General features: G+C 41.5%; 1 pseudogene; it reads left to right on the top strand.

Annotated features, from left to right (window-relative positions):
- Positions 1-1,656: 1,656 nt before the first annotated feature.
- Positions 1,657-12,247, top strand: LOC138083485 (olfactory receptor 8B8-like; annotated as a pseudogene).
- The last annotated feature ends 7,741 nt before the right edge of the window (positions 12,248-19,988 follow it).

The raw sequence follows: 19,988 nt of genomic DNA on the forward strand, positions 1-19,988 counted from the left end.
GTCTTGATCCCTGTCTCCTGTACAGTGTCACGAACCTCATTCCATAGTTCATCAGGCACTCTATCGATCAGATCTGGGCCCTTAAATCTATTTCTCACTTCCACTGTATAATCATAAGGAACTTGATTTAGGTCATATGTGAATGGTCTAGCAGTTTCCCCTACTTTTGTTAATTTAAGTCTGAATTTGGCAATAACGAGCTCATGATCTGAGCCACAGTCAGCTCCTGGTCTTGTTTTTGTTGACTGTATAGAGTTCCTCTAACTTTGGCTGCAAAGAATATAATCAATATGATTTCGGTGTTGACCATCTGGTGATGTCCATGTGTAGAGTCTTCTCTTGTGTTGTTGGAAGAGGGTGTTTGCTATGACCAGTGCATTTTCTTGGCAAAACTCTATTAGTCTTTGCCCTGTTTCAATCCACATTCCAAGGCCAAATTTGCCTGTTACTCCAGGTATTTCTTGACTTCCTACTTTTGCATTCCAGTCCCCTATAATGAAAAGGACATCTTTTTTGGGTGTTAGTTCTACAAGGTCTTGTAGGTCTTCATAGAACTGTTTAACTTCAGCTTATTCAGTGTTATTGGTTGGGGCATAGACTTGGATTACTGTGATACTGAATGGTTTGTCTTGGAAATGAACAGAGATCATTCTGTCGTTTTTGAGATTGAATCCATGTACTGCATTTGGGACTCTTTTTTTGACCATGATAGCTACTCCATTTCTTCTGAGGGATTCCTGCCCTCAGTAGTAGATATAATGGTCATCTGAGTTAAGTTCACCCATTCCAGTCCATTTAAGTTTGCTGATTCCTAGAATGTCGACGTTCACTCTTGCCATCTCTTGTTTGACCACTTCCAATTTGCCTTGATTCATGGACCTGACATTCCAGGTTCCTATGCAATATTGCTCTTTACAGCATCGGACCTTGCATCTATCACCAGTCACATCCACAGCTGGGTATTGTTTTTGCTTTGGCTCCATCCCTTCATTCTTTCTGGAGTTATTTCTCCACTGATCTCCAGTAGTGTGTTGGGCACCTACTGACCTGGGGAGTTCCTCTTTCAGTATCCTATCATTTTGCCTTTCCTTACTGTTCACGGGGTTCTCAAGGCAAGAATACTGAAGTGGTTTGCCATTCCCTTCTCCAGTGGACCACATTCTGTCAGATCCCTCCACCATGACCCACCCATCTTGGGTTGCCCCGTGGGTATGGCTTAGTTTCATTGATTTAGACAAGGCTGTGGTCCTAGTATGATTAGATTGACTAGTTTTCTATGAGTATGGTTTCAGTGTGTCTGCCCTCTGATGCCCTCTTGCAACACCTATCATCTTACTTTGGTTTCTCTTACCTTAGGTGTGGGGTATCACTTCACGGCTGCTCCAGTGAAGTGCAGCCGCTGCTCCTTTCCTTCGACGAAGGGTATCTTCTCACAATCGCCCTTCCTGACCTTCAACGTGGGACAACTCCTCTAGGCCTGTGCCCACCCAGCCACTGCTCCTTGGACGTGGGGTTGCTCTACCTGGCCACCGCTCCTGGCCTTGGATGCGGGGTAGCTCCTCCCAGCCGCTGCCCCTGACCTCGGATGTGGGGTAACACTTCTTGGCCACCGCCCTTTGGGCATGGGGTCCTCCCGGCTTCTGCCCCTGACCTTGGATGTGGATTAGCTCCTCTCAGCCGTGCTTAGTGCGCCGGTCACAGCCGCTCACTTCTCAGGCAATTACACAGCTTGGTTCCTACTTGATGGCATTTTCTGGTGCCATGGCTCACACTGGATGCATGCTGAGACTGACCTTCTGTGATGCCAGTAACATCAACCATTATTTCTGTGACATCCACCCTCTACTGCAACTCTCCTCACAAGTACTTTCATCAATGAACTTGTAGTTTTCTTCGTGGCAGGCATCAATATAATTGTGCCCAACATTGCCATCTTTGTCTTTATGGCCTCATTTTCTCCAACATCTTTCATATCAGCTCCACAGAAGGCAGGTCCAAAGCCCTAAGCACCTGCAGTTCTCACATAATTGCCGTTTCTCTGTTCTTTGGGTTAATGTCATTTATGTATCTCAAACCATCTTCTGCTGGGTCTATGGATGATAGAAGTATCTCTTCTGTCTTTTGCACCAATGTGGTTGCTATGATGAACCCGTTAATCTACAGCTTTAGAAATAAAGATATGAAAACAGCTCTGAGAAAAACTGTTGGTGGAATTCAGTTTTGATTAGCAACAGTATCTTTTTGTGCAGATATTCAAAGTATAGGAAGATTCTCTTTCAATTATAATAATTTTATTAGCATCTTCTTATGCTATTTCATTTTTATCATATTGAAGAGATTTGAGGCTTAACTTATTTATACTTATCATACAGGAGAACTTCTCTCCTTATTCAATATTTGCATAATTTCCTTTTCTCACACGTTCCCATTTATTGGTACTATTAAAAAGACATTTACTATCTTATTTACTATTTATAACTGTGGTGCTGGAGAAGACTCGTGAGAGTCCCTTGGACTGCAAGGTGATCAAACCAGTCCATCCTAAAGGAGATCAGTCCTGAGTTTTCATTGGAAGGACTGATGTTGAAGCTGAAACTACTATACTTTGGGCACCTGATGTGAAGAGCTGACTCATTCGAAAACACCCTGATGTTGGGAAAGATTGAAGGCAGGAGGAGAAGGGGATGACAGAGGATGAGATGGTTGGATGGCATCACCGACTCAGTGGACACAAGTTAAAGTAAATTCCTGGACTTGGTGATGGACAGGGAAGCCTGGCATGCTGCAGTCCCTGGGGTCACAAAGAGTCGAACATGACTGAGTGACTGAACTGAACTGAACTTATTATTTATGGGCTTCCCAGTTGGCTCATTGTTAAAGAATATGCCTGAGATTGCAGGAGACGCATTTTCAATCCCTGGGTCAGGAAGATCCTCTGGAGGAGGAAACAGCAACCCACTCCTGCATTCTTGCTTGGGACATCCCATGGACAAGGACCCTGGAGGGCTACTGTCCATGAGGTCACAAACACATAAGAGCTTGCACATGTTACTATTTATTATAATACATTTTATTTGTTTATTATATTATTTTCTAGAAAACATTTTTTTCCATTAGTTTGAACTTCCCTTTCCTCTGAAAATATAAGACTGACAAACAAATGATCAAATCAGGGAACATTAGTGTGACATAATGTCCCTGGGGATGTCTTATCTGCCAATTGCCATTGGAAGCATGAATCTCAGAATGTCTCCTCCTTCCATCTTTCCAGGCTTCATCTAGCAAGACTCAGTTCAGTTCAGGTCAGTCACTCAGTCTTGTCTGATGCTTTGGGACCCCAGGCTATAACACCTTTAATTCCTGAAGTGGAAGATCTCAAGAGACTCTTAAGTATAACACACTTTGCATCTATAAACACTGCATTATACTTCCTTTGACAAAGTTTTTTCTTTACCTGCACACAACAGTTTGTCAAAATATATTTATTATTTGAATGGTGCAATAAAGTTCAGAGTAGTCAATGATTTATTTACAATCATTTATGTTTTTAATGAAAAAGTCTAGAATAAATTTAGGTTTCTGATTTCAAGTTTCTAATCTTCTTAGTATCCTTTGCTTCTATTTTATTTCATTAATTTTGTTTAAGTAAACATGGCACAGGAAAAACTATTCTAACTTGTAAGCTGAATGTGCGTTGTTTCACGGTGGTACATGAATTTCTCTTAGGGTGAGCATTGCTCTTTTATTGTTTTTTTTTTTTTGAGGAGTTTGTCAGGGCGTTTTTGTTGTAGTTATTTATTGAAAAGATAATACCTCTTGGGCCAGTATACTGGGGAGATGATTGATCAAGTAAGAACGTTCCTTCTTTCACAAATTTAAAAAAAAAAAAAAAAGATTTGGAATGCTTGCAAGTGTTTGTAATTCAGAGAAGAGGGCATAGGAGAGAAAGGAGCCCAGAAACCTCTCCTGAGGCTGGACATCAACAAACACATGGCCAATAAATAAGACATCCCTTGTGGAGCATGGTTGTGGGGCTTGGGTCCTACATTTTCATTTGGAAGTTTATTCTGTTCCATCTGATGAGATAAATACATCGAGTCCATAAAGTTTTTTCTAAACTTAGAGTGCACAGTGACCATACAGTAGTAGAATTAGGTGAACAAAGGTGAATAAGCCATGATCAGAACTGGGGAAAAACGGGTAGAAATAAGACATTTTTTTACAACATAAAATGGTGAGTAGTAATTAAAGCTCAAATTATAAGGAATCTAGAAAATATGATAGAAAACTAAGCCTATATTTGTAAGTCTCTTCCTTTTTCTGGACAGCCTTAAAAATATTATAGAGATCATGGGATTTATCTGGATGGGATAAAAACTGAAACTTTTGATATTAAAGAAAGCTAAACTCACAAATCTCCATTCCTTTGGTGTAACCTTGGCACAATCGAATCACTGCTGCTTTTGTTGACTTCTGTATGCTACTTCCTTATGAATTTTAAGGTATAAAACCATAAATCAATCTGCAGTTAGAACTATGATAATTTGAAACAAACATTTGGTGGATAACTCAAGTTGTAATAATGCTGTAATATTGTATAATAATGTGCTTTCTGGAATCGGTTACTATATTTCTTTCTTATTTTTTAAAAAATAAGGAAAATTCATAAGCCTTAATTGTGACAATTTCAACACTTTTAAGGGTAATTTTAATAATATTTTTGATTTTACTTGTTTTCTAATCATCTCTCAAGAGTTAGATGTGAATTTAGCAACACTGGTATGTTTGCTTGTTTGCATTTTTAGATATTCAGCATTGACTTATTGTTTTTTTCTCCTTGATATATCCTTGACTTATGGTTTTAAATGACCACTCATACTCCAGCCCCTGATCTCAATACAAACGTATATGATTTTCACATGCTAAGGTCTATAGGTATACAAAATAGTTGACCTAGTTAGATATTTTTTTATTATTTACATATTATCCCTTTTTATAAATTTTTTTTCCTTATTGATAGAGAAGTATATCTAAAGAAGTAAATAATAATTATACTATTTGGGAACTGTTATACACACTGCAGAAGTGCATCCAATCTGTTCTAAATTTTATCATTATTTGAGGTGCCAAAAATATGTTACAGCTGGTCACAAGTCTTCCATTTGAGAAACCTCAAAATAGAAGTTAAATTTGTTTAATTTTTAGAAAAAGTAAATGCTCTTTCATATTAGATGTCATTCTGTCAGAATATTGCAGAAAAAATGACTGAGCAACTAAACAACACAAGTGTTATAGTTTGTAATTGTGGGAAAAGGAAAGCAAGATTCACAAGAGTCTAATTCAATAGCCCCTATTGTTTTTTTTTTTTAATTTTAATTTTACTTTATTTTGCTTTACAATACTTTATTGGTTTTGCCATACATTGACATGAATCACCCACTGGTGTACATGAGTTCCCACGGGTGTACATGAGTTCCTGAACCACCCTCCCACCTCCCACCCCATTTCATCTCTCTGGATCATCCCCGTGCACCAGCCCCAAACATCCTGCATCCTATATCAAACATAGACTGGCGATTCGTTTCTTACCTAATAGTATACATGTTTCAATGCCTCTGTTTAACCTGGGCAAGACTAAATCACTTCTCCTTTTGTTGGCTACTTCGTCTTGGGATTTTAAGGTATAAAATCTTCAAATTTCTGTTAGAGAATGATAGTTTGAAAAATATATTTAGTGACTAACTCAAGTTATAACTTTTCTCAAACAGGACATTGGATTACTTTCCTTTTGAGAAAATACAGGGAAACGGATATGCAAAAATGCTTAAACGACTCTTGTGCAGAGTCATTCAGTTGTGTCCTACTATTTGTGACACCGTGGACTGTAGCCCACCAGACTCCTTTGCTCATGGAGTTTTCCAGGCAAGAATACTGGAGTGGGTTGCCATAGGTTTATTGTACATGGCCTTTATTATATTAAGATGTACCCTCTAAGCCTTGTTTCTGTAGTGTAGAGGTTATCACTTTAGCCTCACATGACAAAGGTCCCTGGTTCAAAACCAGGCAGAAACAGACTTTCAGAAGCCTAAGGGTCTTTGTTAGTCACTAATTACTATGGGCTTCCCTGGTGGCACAGTGGTAAAAAATCTGTCTGCAATGCAGGAGACCCAGTTTTGACCCTTGGGTTGGGAAGATCCCCTGGAGAAGGAAATGGCAGCCCCCTCCAGTATTCTTGCCTGGAGAATCCCATGGACCAAGAAGCCTGGCAGGCTACAGTTCATAGTGTCACAAAGAGTTGGACAAGCCTGAAGAGACTTAGCACACAGGCACATATACCCTCTATGCTCACTTTCTGGAGAGTTACTATCATAAATTGGTGCTGAATTTTGTCAAAAGTTTATTGTACATATATTTAGATGATCATATTGTTTTTATTCTTCAGTTTGATGTGATGTATCACATTGATTGATTTGTCACTTTTGAAAAATCCTTGCATTTCTGGGCTTAATCCCGTTTGATCATGGTGTAAGATCTTTTAAAAGTGGATTCAGATTGCTAGGATTTTGTTGAGGATTTTTGCATCTGTTTTTCATCAATGATAATGGCCTATAATTTTCTTTTTTATGCTATCTTTGTCTGGCTTTGGTATCAGGTCCTGGTGGCCTCATAGAATGAGTTTGAAAGTTTTCCTTCCTCTGCAATTTTTGGGAAGTTTCAGGAGGATATCAGCTAAATATTTGATAGAATTTGCCTGTGATGTCATCAGGTTCTGGGCTTTTGTTTATTGAGAGTTTTTATTTATTTATTTTTTTTTCCTGGGGAGTGGTTTATTTTTATTTTTTTACTTTACAATATTGTATTGGTTTTGCCATACATCAACATGAATCCTCCATGACAACTTCAATTTCAGTGTTTGTGATTTGTTTGATCATATTTCTATTTTTTCCTGGCTCAGTATTGGGAGACTGTGCCTTTCTAAGAATTTGTCCAGTTCTTCAGGTTGTCCATTTTATTGGCATACAGTTGCTCATAGTAGTCTCTTTTGATCCTTTGCATTTCTGTGGAGTCATTTTTAATTTTATTAATTTGAGTGCCCCCCCTTTTTTTTCTTGATAAGTTTGGCTAAAGGTTTATCAATTCTGTTTATCTTTTAAAAGAACCATTTTTTCCTTTCATTGATCTTTGCAATTGTTTTCTTTGTCTACTGCATTTATTTCTGCTCTGATCTTTATGATTTCTTTACTTCTACTCACTTTAGGTGAGTATTACTTCACACCTGCCAGAATGGCTACCATCAAAAAATCCACTAAGAATAAATTCTGGAGAGGGTGTTGAGAGAAGGGAATCCTCCTACACTGCTGGTGGGAATGTAAATTTACACAGCCACTGTGAAGAACAGTATGGTGGTTCCTTAAAAGACTAAAAATAGATGTAACTTATGACCCTGCAATCCCACCCCAGAGCATATATCTGGAGAAAAACATGATCCAAAAGGATAAACAAGCACCCCAATGTTCATTGCAGCACTATAGCCAGCACAGCAGCCAAGACATGGAAGCAATCTAACTGTCCATTGACAGAGGAATGGATGAAGAAGTTGTGGTGCCTATATACAGTGGAATATTACTCAGCCATTAGAAAGAATGAAATAATATGATTTACAGCAACACAGATGCACCTAGAGATTGTCATACTGAGTGAAGTATGTCAGACAGAGAAGGGGAGATATCTTTTGACATCCCTTATATTTGGATTATAAAAAGTAATAATACAAATGAACTTACTTACAAAACATAAAGAGACTCACAGAGTTAGAGAATGAACTTATGGTTGCCAGGGGGAAGGATGGGAAGAAGAAATTGTTAGGGAGTTTGGAATGGACATATACACAGTGCTGTATTTATTTTTATATTTATTTATTTATTTTAATTGGAGGCTAATTACTTTACAATATTGTAGTAGTTTTTGCCATACATTAACATGAATCAGCCATGGGTGTACATGTGTTCCCCATCCTGAACCCCCTTCCCACCTCCCTCCCCATCCCATCCCTCAGTGTCATCCCAGTGCACCAGCCCTGAGCACCCTGTCTCATGCATCAAACCTGGACTGACAATCTATTTCATATATGATAATATACATGTTTCAATGCTATTCTCTCAAATCATCCCACCCTCGCCTTCCTCCACAGAGTCCAAAAGTCTGATCTTTATATCTGTGTCTCTTTTGCTATCTCGTATATATGGCCAAAAAATGGATAACCAACAAGGTTGTATGGTATACCACAGGGAACTCTACTTATCATGTGACAGCTTGGATGGGAGAGGAGTTTGGGGATGGATACATGTATGTATGTGGCTGAGTCCTTTCACTGTCAACTGAAACTATCACACTATTGTTAATGAGCTATATCCCAATAGAAAATATAAAGTTTAAATTTAAAAAAAAGAACTGCTTTCCTTACCTATTAACATTCCTCCAAAAAACTGAAAGTCCCAGAGTTAGATAAGAGGAGGTAAAAGTATATTACAAAATAATTACCAATTTGTTCTCCCATAAGATTATAAAGTTTTCTGCAATTTAAAACATTAAACATATATTTCAAGGATCTTAATCTGATTTTTAAAGTTTTTCTTAATAGCCTAAAGCATTTTTTTTTGCTTTTAATTAATTCAAATCTTATCCAAGACTTAAAATTTCTACCAATGGGAGCTGATTACTCAGATTATCTTGAAAACATTTTAAAGCGTTTCCTAAATATTACCAAACAATGAAATCACCATTCTCTGACAAAAACCTACTCAGAGACAAATAGTGTTCTTCCTTAATAACAGGGAGAGTTATTAGAGATTGATTTTTTACACTGTGGTAGTTTTGATTCAGAAGAATATTATTACTTTCAGGACAGATGAAATTTGTAAGAAGGCTTTCTTTTCCCCTTTAGGAAAAAGACCTTTAGACCCAATTTTTTTTTTCTCATCTATCATCTATTATGTTGTAGACTGTATGGAGAATTTATGAACTAATAAATCTCAGAGGCAAGAATTTTTTCCTGTAAGTGGTTCATTGATAGGACAGCTGGTACCATAAGTAGAGTAAACCACAGATTACTGCACATCTCTTCAAATAATGCATTAAATGTTACACTTTGGGATTTGTTAAGACACATTTCTGCATCCTACTTTTCATTCTTTCATTTCTATAAAATTTCTGGTTAAGGAAGTTTGAGGAAATGAAAGGGCACTCAAATATGGCCACTTGGTTCTGAAGAGGACATGAAAACTGAGCACTAATCACATGAATCGTGGATTGGCAGTTCCTCTTTCTGCTTCATTATCTTTACTTAGGGTCCTTACTTTTCATTATCTTTAATTAGGTCTTAGGAAGCATCAGTTCAGTTCAGTCGTTCAGTCGTGTCCGACTCTTTGCGACCCCATGAATCGCAGCACGCCAGGCCTCCCTGTCCATCACCAACTCCCAGAGTTCACTCAGACTCACGTGCATCAAGTCAGTGATGCCATCCAGCCATCTCATCCTCTGTTGTCCCCTTCTCCTCCTGCCCCCAGTCCCTCCCAGCATCAGGGTCTTTTCCAATGAGTCAACTCTTCGCATGAGGTGGCCAAAGTACTGGAGTTTCAGCTTTAGCATCATTCCTTCCAAAGAAATCCCAGGGCTGATCTCCTTCAGAATGGGTTGGTTGGATCTCCTTGCAGTCCAAGGGACTCTCAAGAGTCTTCTCCAACACAACAGTGCAAAAGCATCAATTCTGCTGTGCTCAGCCTTCTTCACAGTCCAACTCTCACATCCATACATGACCACAGGAAAAACCATAGCCTTGACTAGACGGACCTTTGTTGGCAAAGTAATGTCTCTGCTTTTCAAAATGTTATCTAGGTTGGTCATAATTTTTCTTCCAAGGAGTAAGCATCTTTTAATTTAATGACTGCAGTCACCATCTGCAGTGATTTTGGAGCTCCATAAAAATAAAGTCTGACATTGTTTCCACTCTTTTCCCATCTATTTCCCATGAAGTGATGGGACCAGATGCCATGATCTTAGTTTCCTGAATACTGAGCTTTAAGCCAACTTTATCACTCTCTTTTTTCACTTTCATCCAGAGGCTTTTTAGTTCCTCTTCACTTTCTGCCATAAGGGTGGTGTCATCTGCATATCTGAGGTTATTGAGATTTCTCCCGGCAATCTTGATTCCAGCTTGTGATTCTTCCAGCCCAGCATTTCTCATTATGTACTCTGCATATAAGTTAAATAAGCAGGTGACAATATACAGCCTTGACGTACTCCTTTTCCTATTTGGAAGCAGTCTGTTGTTCCATGTCCAGTTCCAACTGTTTCTTCCTTACCTGCATATAGGTTTCTTAAGAGGCAGGTCAGGTGGTCTGGTATTCTCATCTCTTTCAGAATTTTCCACAGTTTATTGTGACCCACACAGTCAAAGGCTTTGGCATAGTCAATAAAGCAGAAGTAGATGTTTTTCTGGAACTCTCTTGTTTTTTCCATGGTCCAGCAGATGTTGGCAATTTGATCTCTGGTTCCTCTGCCTTTTCTAAAACCAGCTTGAACATCAGAAAGTTCACGGTTCACGTATTGCTGAAGCATAGCTTGTAGAATTTTGAGCATTACTTTACTAAATTAACCATCCCTTCAGAGAATTTTTCATTGATGAAGTATAAGAAAGACTCTGTTAGAAAGAGAGGACACTGGTTCTCCTTAAGGGCCAGTTACCCTCTCATTTTCCTCTAATAAATTACCCTGTTCTTTCTGGACTGCCTGGCTTGCTCTCTTTCTCTCTGCACTCACCTTACATTCTGGTGCTGAAACCCCGGAGTTAAGATCCACCACAACTGGGTTCGCTCCTCTCATGAGCCCACCTCTCAATGTCCACTTCCCTTGGACATTGCTGAGAAACTGAGATGAGCTCCAGGATGGGACACTCCACTTGCCTTGCTGGACTGACATCCACACACTGGTCCATATTTCATCCATTGGCTACAAGGGTGAATGAAATCCCATCCTTTCTTTCTTGCCTTTTTTCCAAGTCCTAGCACTAGGTGGAAGGAACCCACGGTCCTCAGGCCCTAGGCCTTGTGCCTCGTCTGGCTTTGAAATAGGGGACACCTATTTCAAAGCAGACTATTGTTACTCTCTGAGAAAGTCCTGAGAATAAGGATGTCTGTTCTCTCATACTGTTCTCCTCAATCTCTGTCAGCCTTGTCTAACTGACCAAATTGTCCACAATGGGAAATTCTCAGCCCCAGCCCTCAAAATCTACTCTTCTAGGATGCCATCTCTAAAGCCTAAAAGCCTTGGGCTTCCAAGGGGAGATAAGACCAAAAAGACTTATTTACTCTTCTAACACTGTCTGACTGCAATAAAGACTTGATAAAAAGTCCCAGTGGCCGGAAAATGGAACTCTCAATTATAATACCCTATGGGACCTTCATAACTTCTGCCACCACAATGGCAAGTGGTTAGAAATCCCTCATGTCCAAGCTTTCTTCACTCTTCGCTCTCGACCCTCTCTCTGGGAATCTTGTTCTACTTCTCAAATACTATTAGCCCACTCTGGGCCACATCCTTCAAATACAATGTCTCCAGATCCCTGTTCAGACTTTTCTTCTTCCTTCAACCCTTGCAACCACAGCCCACCCCTTATCACTCCCAATCCCCTTGGAGCCTCTTCAGATCCAGTTCCACAACCTCTGCCTTATGCCCCCTCCTCCCTCCTTCCTTCTCATGCCCAGGCCGCTGTCCCCAGCCTTTCTCCCCTGCTGTGTAGGAGGCAAATTCTGAGAACTCAGCTCCACCCTATACCCAGAGGGTCCCAAGGCTTTACCCTGACCTCCCTAAATCCGCTCACCATACTGGTCCCAAATAACTTTAAAACATAAAACTTTCACTGCAGGACCCCGCTCCTTTCCCTGCCCCACTCCTCCCTTTACTGGAAGTAGCTGGAGCAGAAGGCATTGCTTGGGTTCAAGTCCCATTCTCCCTCACCGATCTATCTCAAATTGAAAAGCATCTTGGCTCCTTCTCCTCTGACCCAGATAATTATCTAAAAGCATTCAAGTATCTCACCCAGTCTTACGACTTAACCTGGCATGATATTTATTCCCTCCATTCATCTCCCAGAAGAGAAGAACGATTATGGCAAGACTTTCAGGCGCTTGCTGATGAGATACACAGAACAGACACCACTAAACCAGTAGGAGCCACAGCTGTCCCCTGAGAAGATCCCAACTGGGGTTATCAGGTAGGGAGACCTGGATGAGCAGCCTGTAATCATATGGTTGTGTGCCTCATTGTGGAGGCACAATTGATGGCCTTCAAAAGGCCATCAATTTTGATAAGCTCCAGGAAATAACTCAAAGACTATATGAAAACCTGTCATAATTTCTAGCCAGGTTACTTAAGAGGGCCCTATAAAATATACATTAGACCCCACTTTAGCAGAGGGCACCATTGCCCTTAGTCAGTCAGTTCAGTTGCTCAATCGTGTCTGACTATTTGCAACCCTATGGTCTGCAGCACGCCAAATCTTCCTGTCCATTACCAACTCCCAGAGTTTACTCAACTCATGTCCATTGAGTTGGTGATGCCATCCAACCATACTCTGTCATCCCCTTCTCCTCCCACCTTCGATCTTACCCAGCATCAGGATCTTTTCAAATGAGTCAGTTCTTTGCATCAGGTGGCCAAAGTATTGGAGTTTCAGCTTCAGCATCAGTCCTTCCAATGAATATTCAGGACTGATTTCCTTTAGGATGGACTGGTTGGATCTCCTTGCAGTCCAAGGGACTCTCAAGAGTCTTCTCCAACAACACAGTTCAAAAGCATCAATTCTTTGGTGCTCAGTTTTCTTTATAATCCAATTCTCACATCCATACATGACTATTGGAAAAACCATAGCTTTGACTAGACATACCTTTGTTGACAAAGGAATGTCTCTGCTTTTTAATATGCTGTCTAGGTTGGTCATAACTTTTCTTTCAAGGAGTAAGCATCTTTTAATTTCATGGCTTCAGTCACCATCTGCAGTGATTTTGGAGCAAAAAAAGAAGAAGAAGAAGCTTGACACTGTTTCCATTGTTTCCCCATCCATTTGCCATGAAGCAATGGGACCAGATGCTATGATCTTAGTTTCTGAATGCTGAGTTTTAAGCCAACTTTTTCACTCTCTTTCACTTTCCTCAAAAGGCTCTTTAGTTCTTCTTCAATTTCTGCCATAAGGGTAGGGTCATCTGCATATCTGAGGTTATTGACATTTCTCCCAGCAATCTTGATTCCAGCTTGTGCTTCATCCAGCCCAGTGTTTCTCATGTGTAACTGCATGTGTTAAATAAGCAGGGTGACAATATATAGCCTTGACATACTCCTTTCCCTATTTGGAACCAGTCTGTTATTCCAGATCCTGTTCTAACTGTTGCTTCCTGACCTACATACAGATTTCTCAGGAGGCAGGTGAGATGGCCTGGTATTTCCATCTCTTGAATAATTTTCCACAGTTTGTTGTGATCCACACAGTCAAAGGCTTTGGCATAGTTTATAAAGCAGAAGGTGAAGTCGCTCAGTCGTGTCCGACTCTTTGCGATCCCGTGGACTGTAATCTACTAGGCTTCTCCATCCATGGGATTCTCCAGGCAAGAATACTGGAGTGGATTGCCATTTCCTTCTTCAGGGGATCTTCCTGACCCAGGGATCGAACCTGGGTCTCCTGAATTGGAGGCAGATGCTTTAACCTCTGAGCCACCAGGGAAGCAGATGTCATTCTGGAACTCTCTTGTTTTTTTGATGATCCAACAGATGTTGGCAATTTGATCTCTGCTTTCTCTGACTTTTCTAAATCCAGCTTGAACATCTGGAAGTTCATGGTTCACCATTTTCCTTAACACCCATTTTATCTTACAGTTTTCCCCAGACATCTGAAAGAACTAAAAAAGGCAGAAGAAAGCCCTCAAGACCCTCAATGAGACCTTTTAAATTTAACCTTTAAAAATTTCAGTAACTGGGAAGAGCAGGCAATGCTAGAGAAGGCCCAACAAGATCAGGCCAAATACCACCTTTTAGCCAGTGCCCTGCATGGCCCTGGGCTTCTCTGGTGGCTCAGTTGGTAAAGAATCTGCCTGCAGTGTAGGAGAACTGGGTTTGATCCCTGAGTTGGGAAGATTCCCCTGGAGAAGGGCATGACAACCCACTCCAGTATTCTTGCCTGGAGAATCCCAAGGGAGAGAGGAGCCTGGTGGGCTACTGTCCATGAGCTTGCAAAGAGTAAGACACGACTGAGTGACTAAGCACAGCACAGCACTACATGGTTCCAAGCCTCCATCAACCAACAAAGAAAGGAAGCCACCTGGGCCCTGCTTCAGACATGGCAAAGAAGGCCACTGGGCCAGCTCATGCCTAAAGCCAAGATCCATGTCCCAGCTGTGTCATAAAGAGACATTGTAAGGTTAACTGCCCAAATCCCCCTCTAGGGATCCAGACATCCCCTCCTGATCCCCAGCAGAAGTCCTCCGTCCGATCCAGCTCTGCCCAGACTCCTTGGACTTGCTGCTGAAGACTGAAGGTGCCCAGGGGCCCAGTACCTGACTCTCATCACCTCTATGGAGCCCAGGATAAATCTTACACTGGCAGGTAAGCCAATCTCCTTTCTCATTGACAGGGGGGCCACTTACTCTGCTAGGCTTGCCTGCTCCGAAAAAAAACAAGGTATCACAGGTCTCTGTAATTGAGATTGACAGTTTAATATCTATGCCACGAATAACTGAGCCTCTACCTTGCATACTTCAAGATACCTCATTTTCCAGTTCTTTTTTCATACTCCCAAAATGCCTCACTTCTATCCTTGGTAGAGAACATGTCTCAAAATTTAAAACTTCTGTTACTATCTCAAGCCTACCCTCTGATGTAGCCTGGCTACTGCTCCTCAACCCCACTTCCTCTCCCCCTGCCACATTGCCCTCCTAGTCTGTGAACCCCATAGCTGGGAATACATATAACCCATCTGTTGCCTCTCACCATGCTCCAATTCATATCCATCTCAAAGACTCCTCTAAATCCCCCAGTCAACCACAATACCCCATCTCCCAAGAGCATCAACAAGGGTTAAAACCTATCATCACTAAACTCTATGCCAGGGCCTCTTATGCCCAACTCACTCTCCCTAAACATCCCTATCCTATCCATCAAAAAGCCAAATGGCTCCTATCACCTGGTCCAGGATCTGAGAATTATCAGTGTGGCTGTTATCTCCATACACCCAGTAGTTCCAAATCCCTATACTCTTTTCCCTCTCATTCCCTCTTCCACTACCCATGTAACTGTTCTAGACCTCGATGCTTTCTTTACTCTCCCTTTACGCCCAGACTCTCAAGACCTCTTTGCCTTTACCTAGTCTGATCCAGACAATCGTCACTCCCAACAGCTGACATGGACAGTCTTCCCAAAAGGCTTTTGTGATAACCCTCATTTCTTTGACCAACCTCTAACATCAGACCTAACCTTTCTTGGCCTTGCTCCGAGTACTGTCCTCCAATATGTGGATGATCTCCTCCTTTGTAGTTCTTTGCTTACATACTCTCAACAACACACTATACAGCTCCTCAATTCTCTAGTTTATCAAGGCTATAGAGTACCTCCCACCAAGGTTCAGCTCTCTCTTCCTAGAGTCACTCATCTCAGAGTCCTTTTAACACAAACAAAAAGATATATTACTACCGATAGAAAGTCCCTTATATCCACCCTACCACTCTCTACATCAAAAAGAGATCTTGTCTTTCTTGGGGTTAGCTGGATATCTACACCTCTAGATTCCTAATTTCACCCCCTAGGCACAACCCCCATATCAAGCCATCCAAGGAGGTCTTTCAGAACCCCTAGAGCTAAAATCAAATATCTGTTCAGCCTTTAACATCCTTAGAAAGTGAAAGTGAAGACACTCACTCGTGTCCAACTCTTTGCGGCGCCATGAACTGTAGCCTATCGGCCTTCTCCATCCATGGGATTTTCCAGTCAAGAGTGCTGGAGTGGATTGCCATTTCCTTCTCCACAGGATCTTCCCAACCCAGGAATCGAACCTGGGTCTCCTGCATTGCAGGCAGATGCCTTACTATCTGAGCCACCAGGGAAGCAACCCATTCTCTCAGCCCCAGCTTTAACACTGCCTAACCTTTCTTGCTCCTTTGTGCTTTTCACTATTGAGAGAAACAAAATTGCCCTAGGATTTTGGGACAAAATCAGGGTCCCACCTTCACCCTTGTTGCTTATCTATCAAAGCAATTAGATACCACAGTTCAAGGATGGCCAGCCTGCCTACGTGCTCTGGCAGCAGCTACATTCCTTGCTCAGGAAAGTAAAAAAACTTACTTTTGGAGCACCCACTGTCATTTTTCACCACATGACTTTAAGGACTTACTTTCTCACAAATCCATGACCCTTCTATCTCCTTCATGCATCCAACTAATTCATGTCATCTCTCTTGAATCTCCCAAGTTTTCCTTTGAAAGCTGTCCTACTCTCAACCCTGCTACCCTTATCCCTAATTCTTCTGAGCCCCCCATCCATACTTGCAATGAGCATTAGAAGACCTGATGCCCCGTTTCTCTCACATTTCCTCAACTCCTTTAAATAACCCTGACTTTACTTGGTATGTTGATGGCAGTTCTTCTATGACATCGGAAGGAAAGAAAGTAGCTGGATATGCAATTGTCTCTGACACCAAAATTATTGAATCCCAACCTCTCCCCTTGGGAAACTCTTCCCAAAATACAGAACTTATTGCACTAACTAGGGCCCTTACACTCGCAGCTAACAAGAGAATAAACATATACACTGATTTTAAATATACTTTCCATGTCATACACTCACATGCTGCCATCTGGAAGGAACAAGGGCGCCTATCTACTAAAGGCTTTCCCATAACTAACACCCTGCTTATACTCCAACTTTTAAAAGTAGCTAACATGCCAACTGAAGTAGGCATCATACATTGCTGAGGTCACCAGCTGGCCTCAGACCTCATTTCATGAGGCAACTAAGCCACAGACAGAGAAACAAAACAAGCCTCACTCCAATCACTATATAGTAATCCCCAACATAAAGCCCCTTTACCTCCCCAAAGAAAAAACATGTTTATTACAAGAGGGAGCACAACCACAAGGAGACTGGTTACAAAATCAGGGCCGCTATGTCTTTCCCCAGTCTCAGACCACAGGGATTCATCAGGCCTTACACATAGGCACTAAATCTAGTTATCATCCCCCTGGTGGCTCAGAGGTTAAAGCATCTGCCGGCAATGCGGGAGAGCTGGGTTCAATCCCTGGGTCGGGAAGATCCCCTTGAGAAGGAAATGGCAACCCACTTCAGCACTCTTGCCTGGAGAATCCCATGGGTGGAGGACCCTGGTGGGCTACAGTCCATGGAGTCTCAAAGAGTTGGACACGACTGAGTGACTTCACTTTCACTTTCACTTTTCAACCTTCTTTCACTCCTACAACAAATCACTCACTCTTGCATTATCTGCTCCTCAGTCTCACCACAAGGAGCCCTAAAGCCTGTTCCCTCATGCCCAACACATGAGGCTCCAGGACATATCCCAGGAGAGGACTGGCAACTTGACTTCACTCACGCGCCTCCAAAATGAAAACTAAAACTCATGCTCACTCCAGTAGACACTTTTTCAGGGTGGATTGAGGCTTTTCCTACGAGATCAGAAACTGCCTCAGAGGTGACAGTTTCTCATACAAGAAATCATCCCTTGCTTTGACCTCCCACTCTCTCTCCAATCCGATAATGAGCCAGCTTTTATCTCCCAAGTCATTCAACAAGTAGACCAATCCCTTGACATAACTTGGAAACTACATATTCCTAACAGATCCCAATCCTTGGGAAAAGTAGAAAAGGCAAATTCTATTCTTAATGTACCTAACCAAACTCTGTAGAACTGCAGAGGCCATGGACCAAATTCCTTCCCATGGCTTAAGCTCACATTAGGGCTACTCCACAGGCCCCATCTTTCCACAGTCCTTTTGAGCTCATATATGGATGCCCTTTCTCTAAGGTCAGTTTCCTACTACCAGCCCCTTGCTGAGAGATTATCCTCCCACCCTTAACCTTATTAGACACTTCATGAGAGAACATGCAGATTGCTCTCTCCCAAAGCCTCATCAAATGAACTCAGCAGACTTAACACTCATACCTGGGGATCGAGTCCTGCTTAAAACCTTACACCATAATGATGTCCTTTGAGGTCGTTCTAACCACACCAACAGCTGCTAAATTAGCAGGTCATTCCTCTCAGTTTCACATCTCTAGATTAAAGCTGGCCCCAGGAGACTCTCCATCTCTGCCGAGAAACATTCCCCACTCAGATGCTCCTTGCTACACCAGCACTGTTCTGGGACCCACTGGGTTTCAACTTGACAAATTCCTGAAGGAACAGAACAGCCAAAAACAAATATCAACAAATAAAACAAAAACAGATGCATTGGTTACTAATTTGACTAGGATTTCCCCTACTTATCCTATTCACAATAGGAGTTTACTCTTTGTCTCCCCCTGAGTGGACTATCATTCAGAAGCTTTCCTTCTGTTTTACCTACTTCTCCATTCAGTTCAGTTCAGTTGCTCAGTCGTGTCCAACTCTTTGTGACCCCATGGACTGCAGCACACCAGGCTTCCCTGTGCATTACCAATTCCAAGAGCTTGCTTAAACTCATGTGCATTGAGTCAGTGATGCCATCCAACCATCTCATCCTCTCTTGTCCCCCTCTCCTCCCACCTTCAATCTTTCCCAGCATCAGGGTCTTTTCCATCAGCTCTTTTCCAGTCAGTTCTTCATGTCAGGAGACCAAAGTATTGGAGTTTCAGCTTCAGCATCAGTCCTTCATAGTTCTTGTGTTTTGGGTCGTGGCTCTCTTCTTACTGTGATCAGCCTAGATGAATTCATTATTCACTTTCCTCCACATAGTAACACAAGCCCTTACCTTTCCTGGAAACACTACTGTTATTGATCTCCCTTTACTCCTTGACATCATAAACAATCTTTGTCTTCAGGGAGATTTCATAGAGTTCACACCAACCCAAATTGATTTCTACACCTGGATTCTTATTTTTATCATTTTCTGCCCTTAGACATGGGATGTCACATCATGATTTCACTTTTACCCCCTTTTCTTTTACAGTCCAAACTTCACATTAATACCCTGCCTATAACTCACCCTGCCCCAAACCTTGCTACCTATTCAGAACTCTAATTCTGACCTAGTACCTCAAACCCAACCCTGCCAATAATTGTTGGATTTGCTTATCCACCTCCTCACCCAGAGGATCGGCACTTCCCATTTCCACAGATAAATGGACTCACATAAACACTTCTCTTTATCATACATGTGGAGGAGAATCTCTCTTTATATCATATATGTGTTATTTATATTCAACTGATCAAATTCACAATTCTGACAAGATACTAAACTCCCTCCTTACAGATCTCACTTCTACTCATAAAGAACCAGCTAGAGGAGGACATACCACCTCTGATGTTCGTCTACAACAACAAGCTCTTTTCTGTTTTTCCAGACGAGACTCTATAAACAATTCTTACCTCCAACTAGGAACTATACCACCACACCTCTGTAATCACATTTCATACCTCTCCTTCCCTTCAGGATGATCCATCTACCATGTCTCAGGAACTGCAGGACATTCTTTTACTTTCTCAGGGAGACTTCCTTTGGCATGTGGCATAAATACTCCTCTTGTAGAGGCTACACTGGCGAGTTCACTGTCATTTTCAGAAACTATTCACAAGTTCCCAGAAAGGCTCCTATTTGCTATTGATTTCAGCTTTTGTCTTGTTACTCCTGGAATATTTTTCTTATGTGGAATCACTAATAATTTATGTCTTCCCGGTAACTGGACAGGAATATGCACCCTGGTGTATCTGGCCCCAGATCTTCCTATTGCTGTTAACA

This window comes from Capricornis sumatraensis, chromosome 8 (genome assembly GCF_032405125.1).
Source record: "Capricornis sumatraensis isolate serow.1 chromosome 8, serow.2, whole genome shotgun sequence".
Lineage (NCBI taxonomy): Eukaryota > Metazoa > Chordata > Mammalia > Artiodactyla > Bovidae > Capricornis > Capricornis sumatraensis.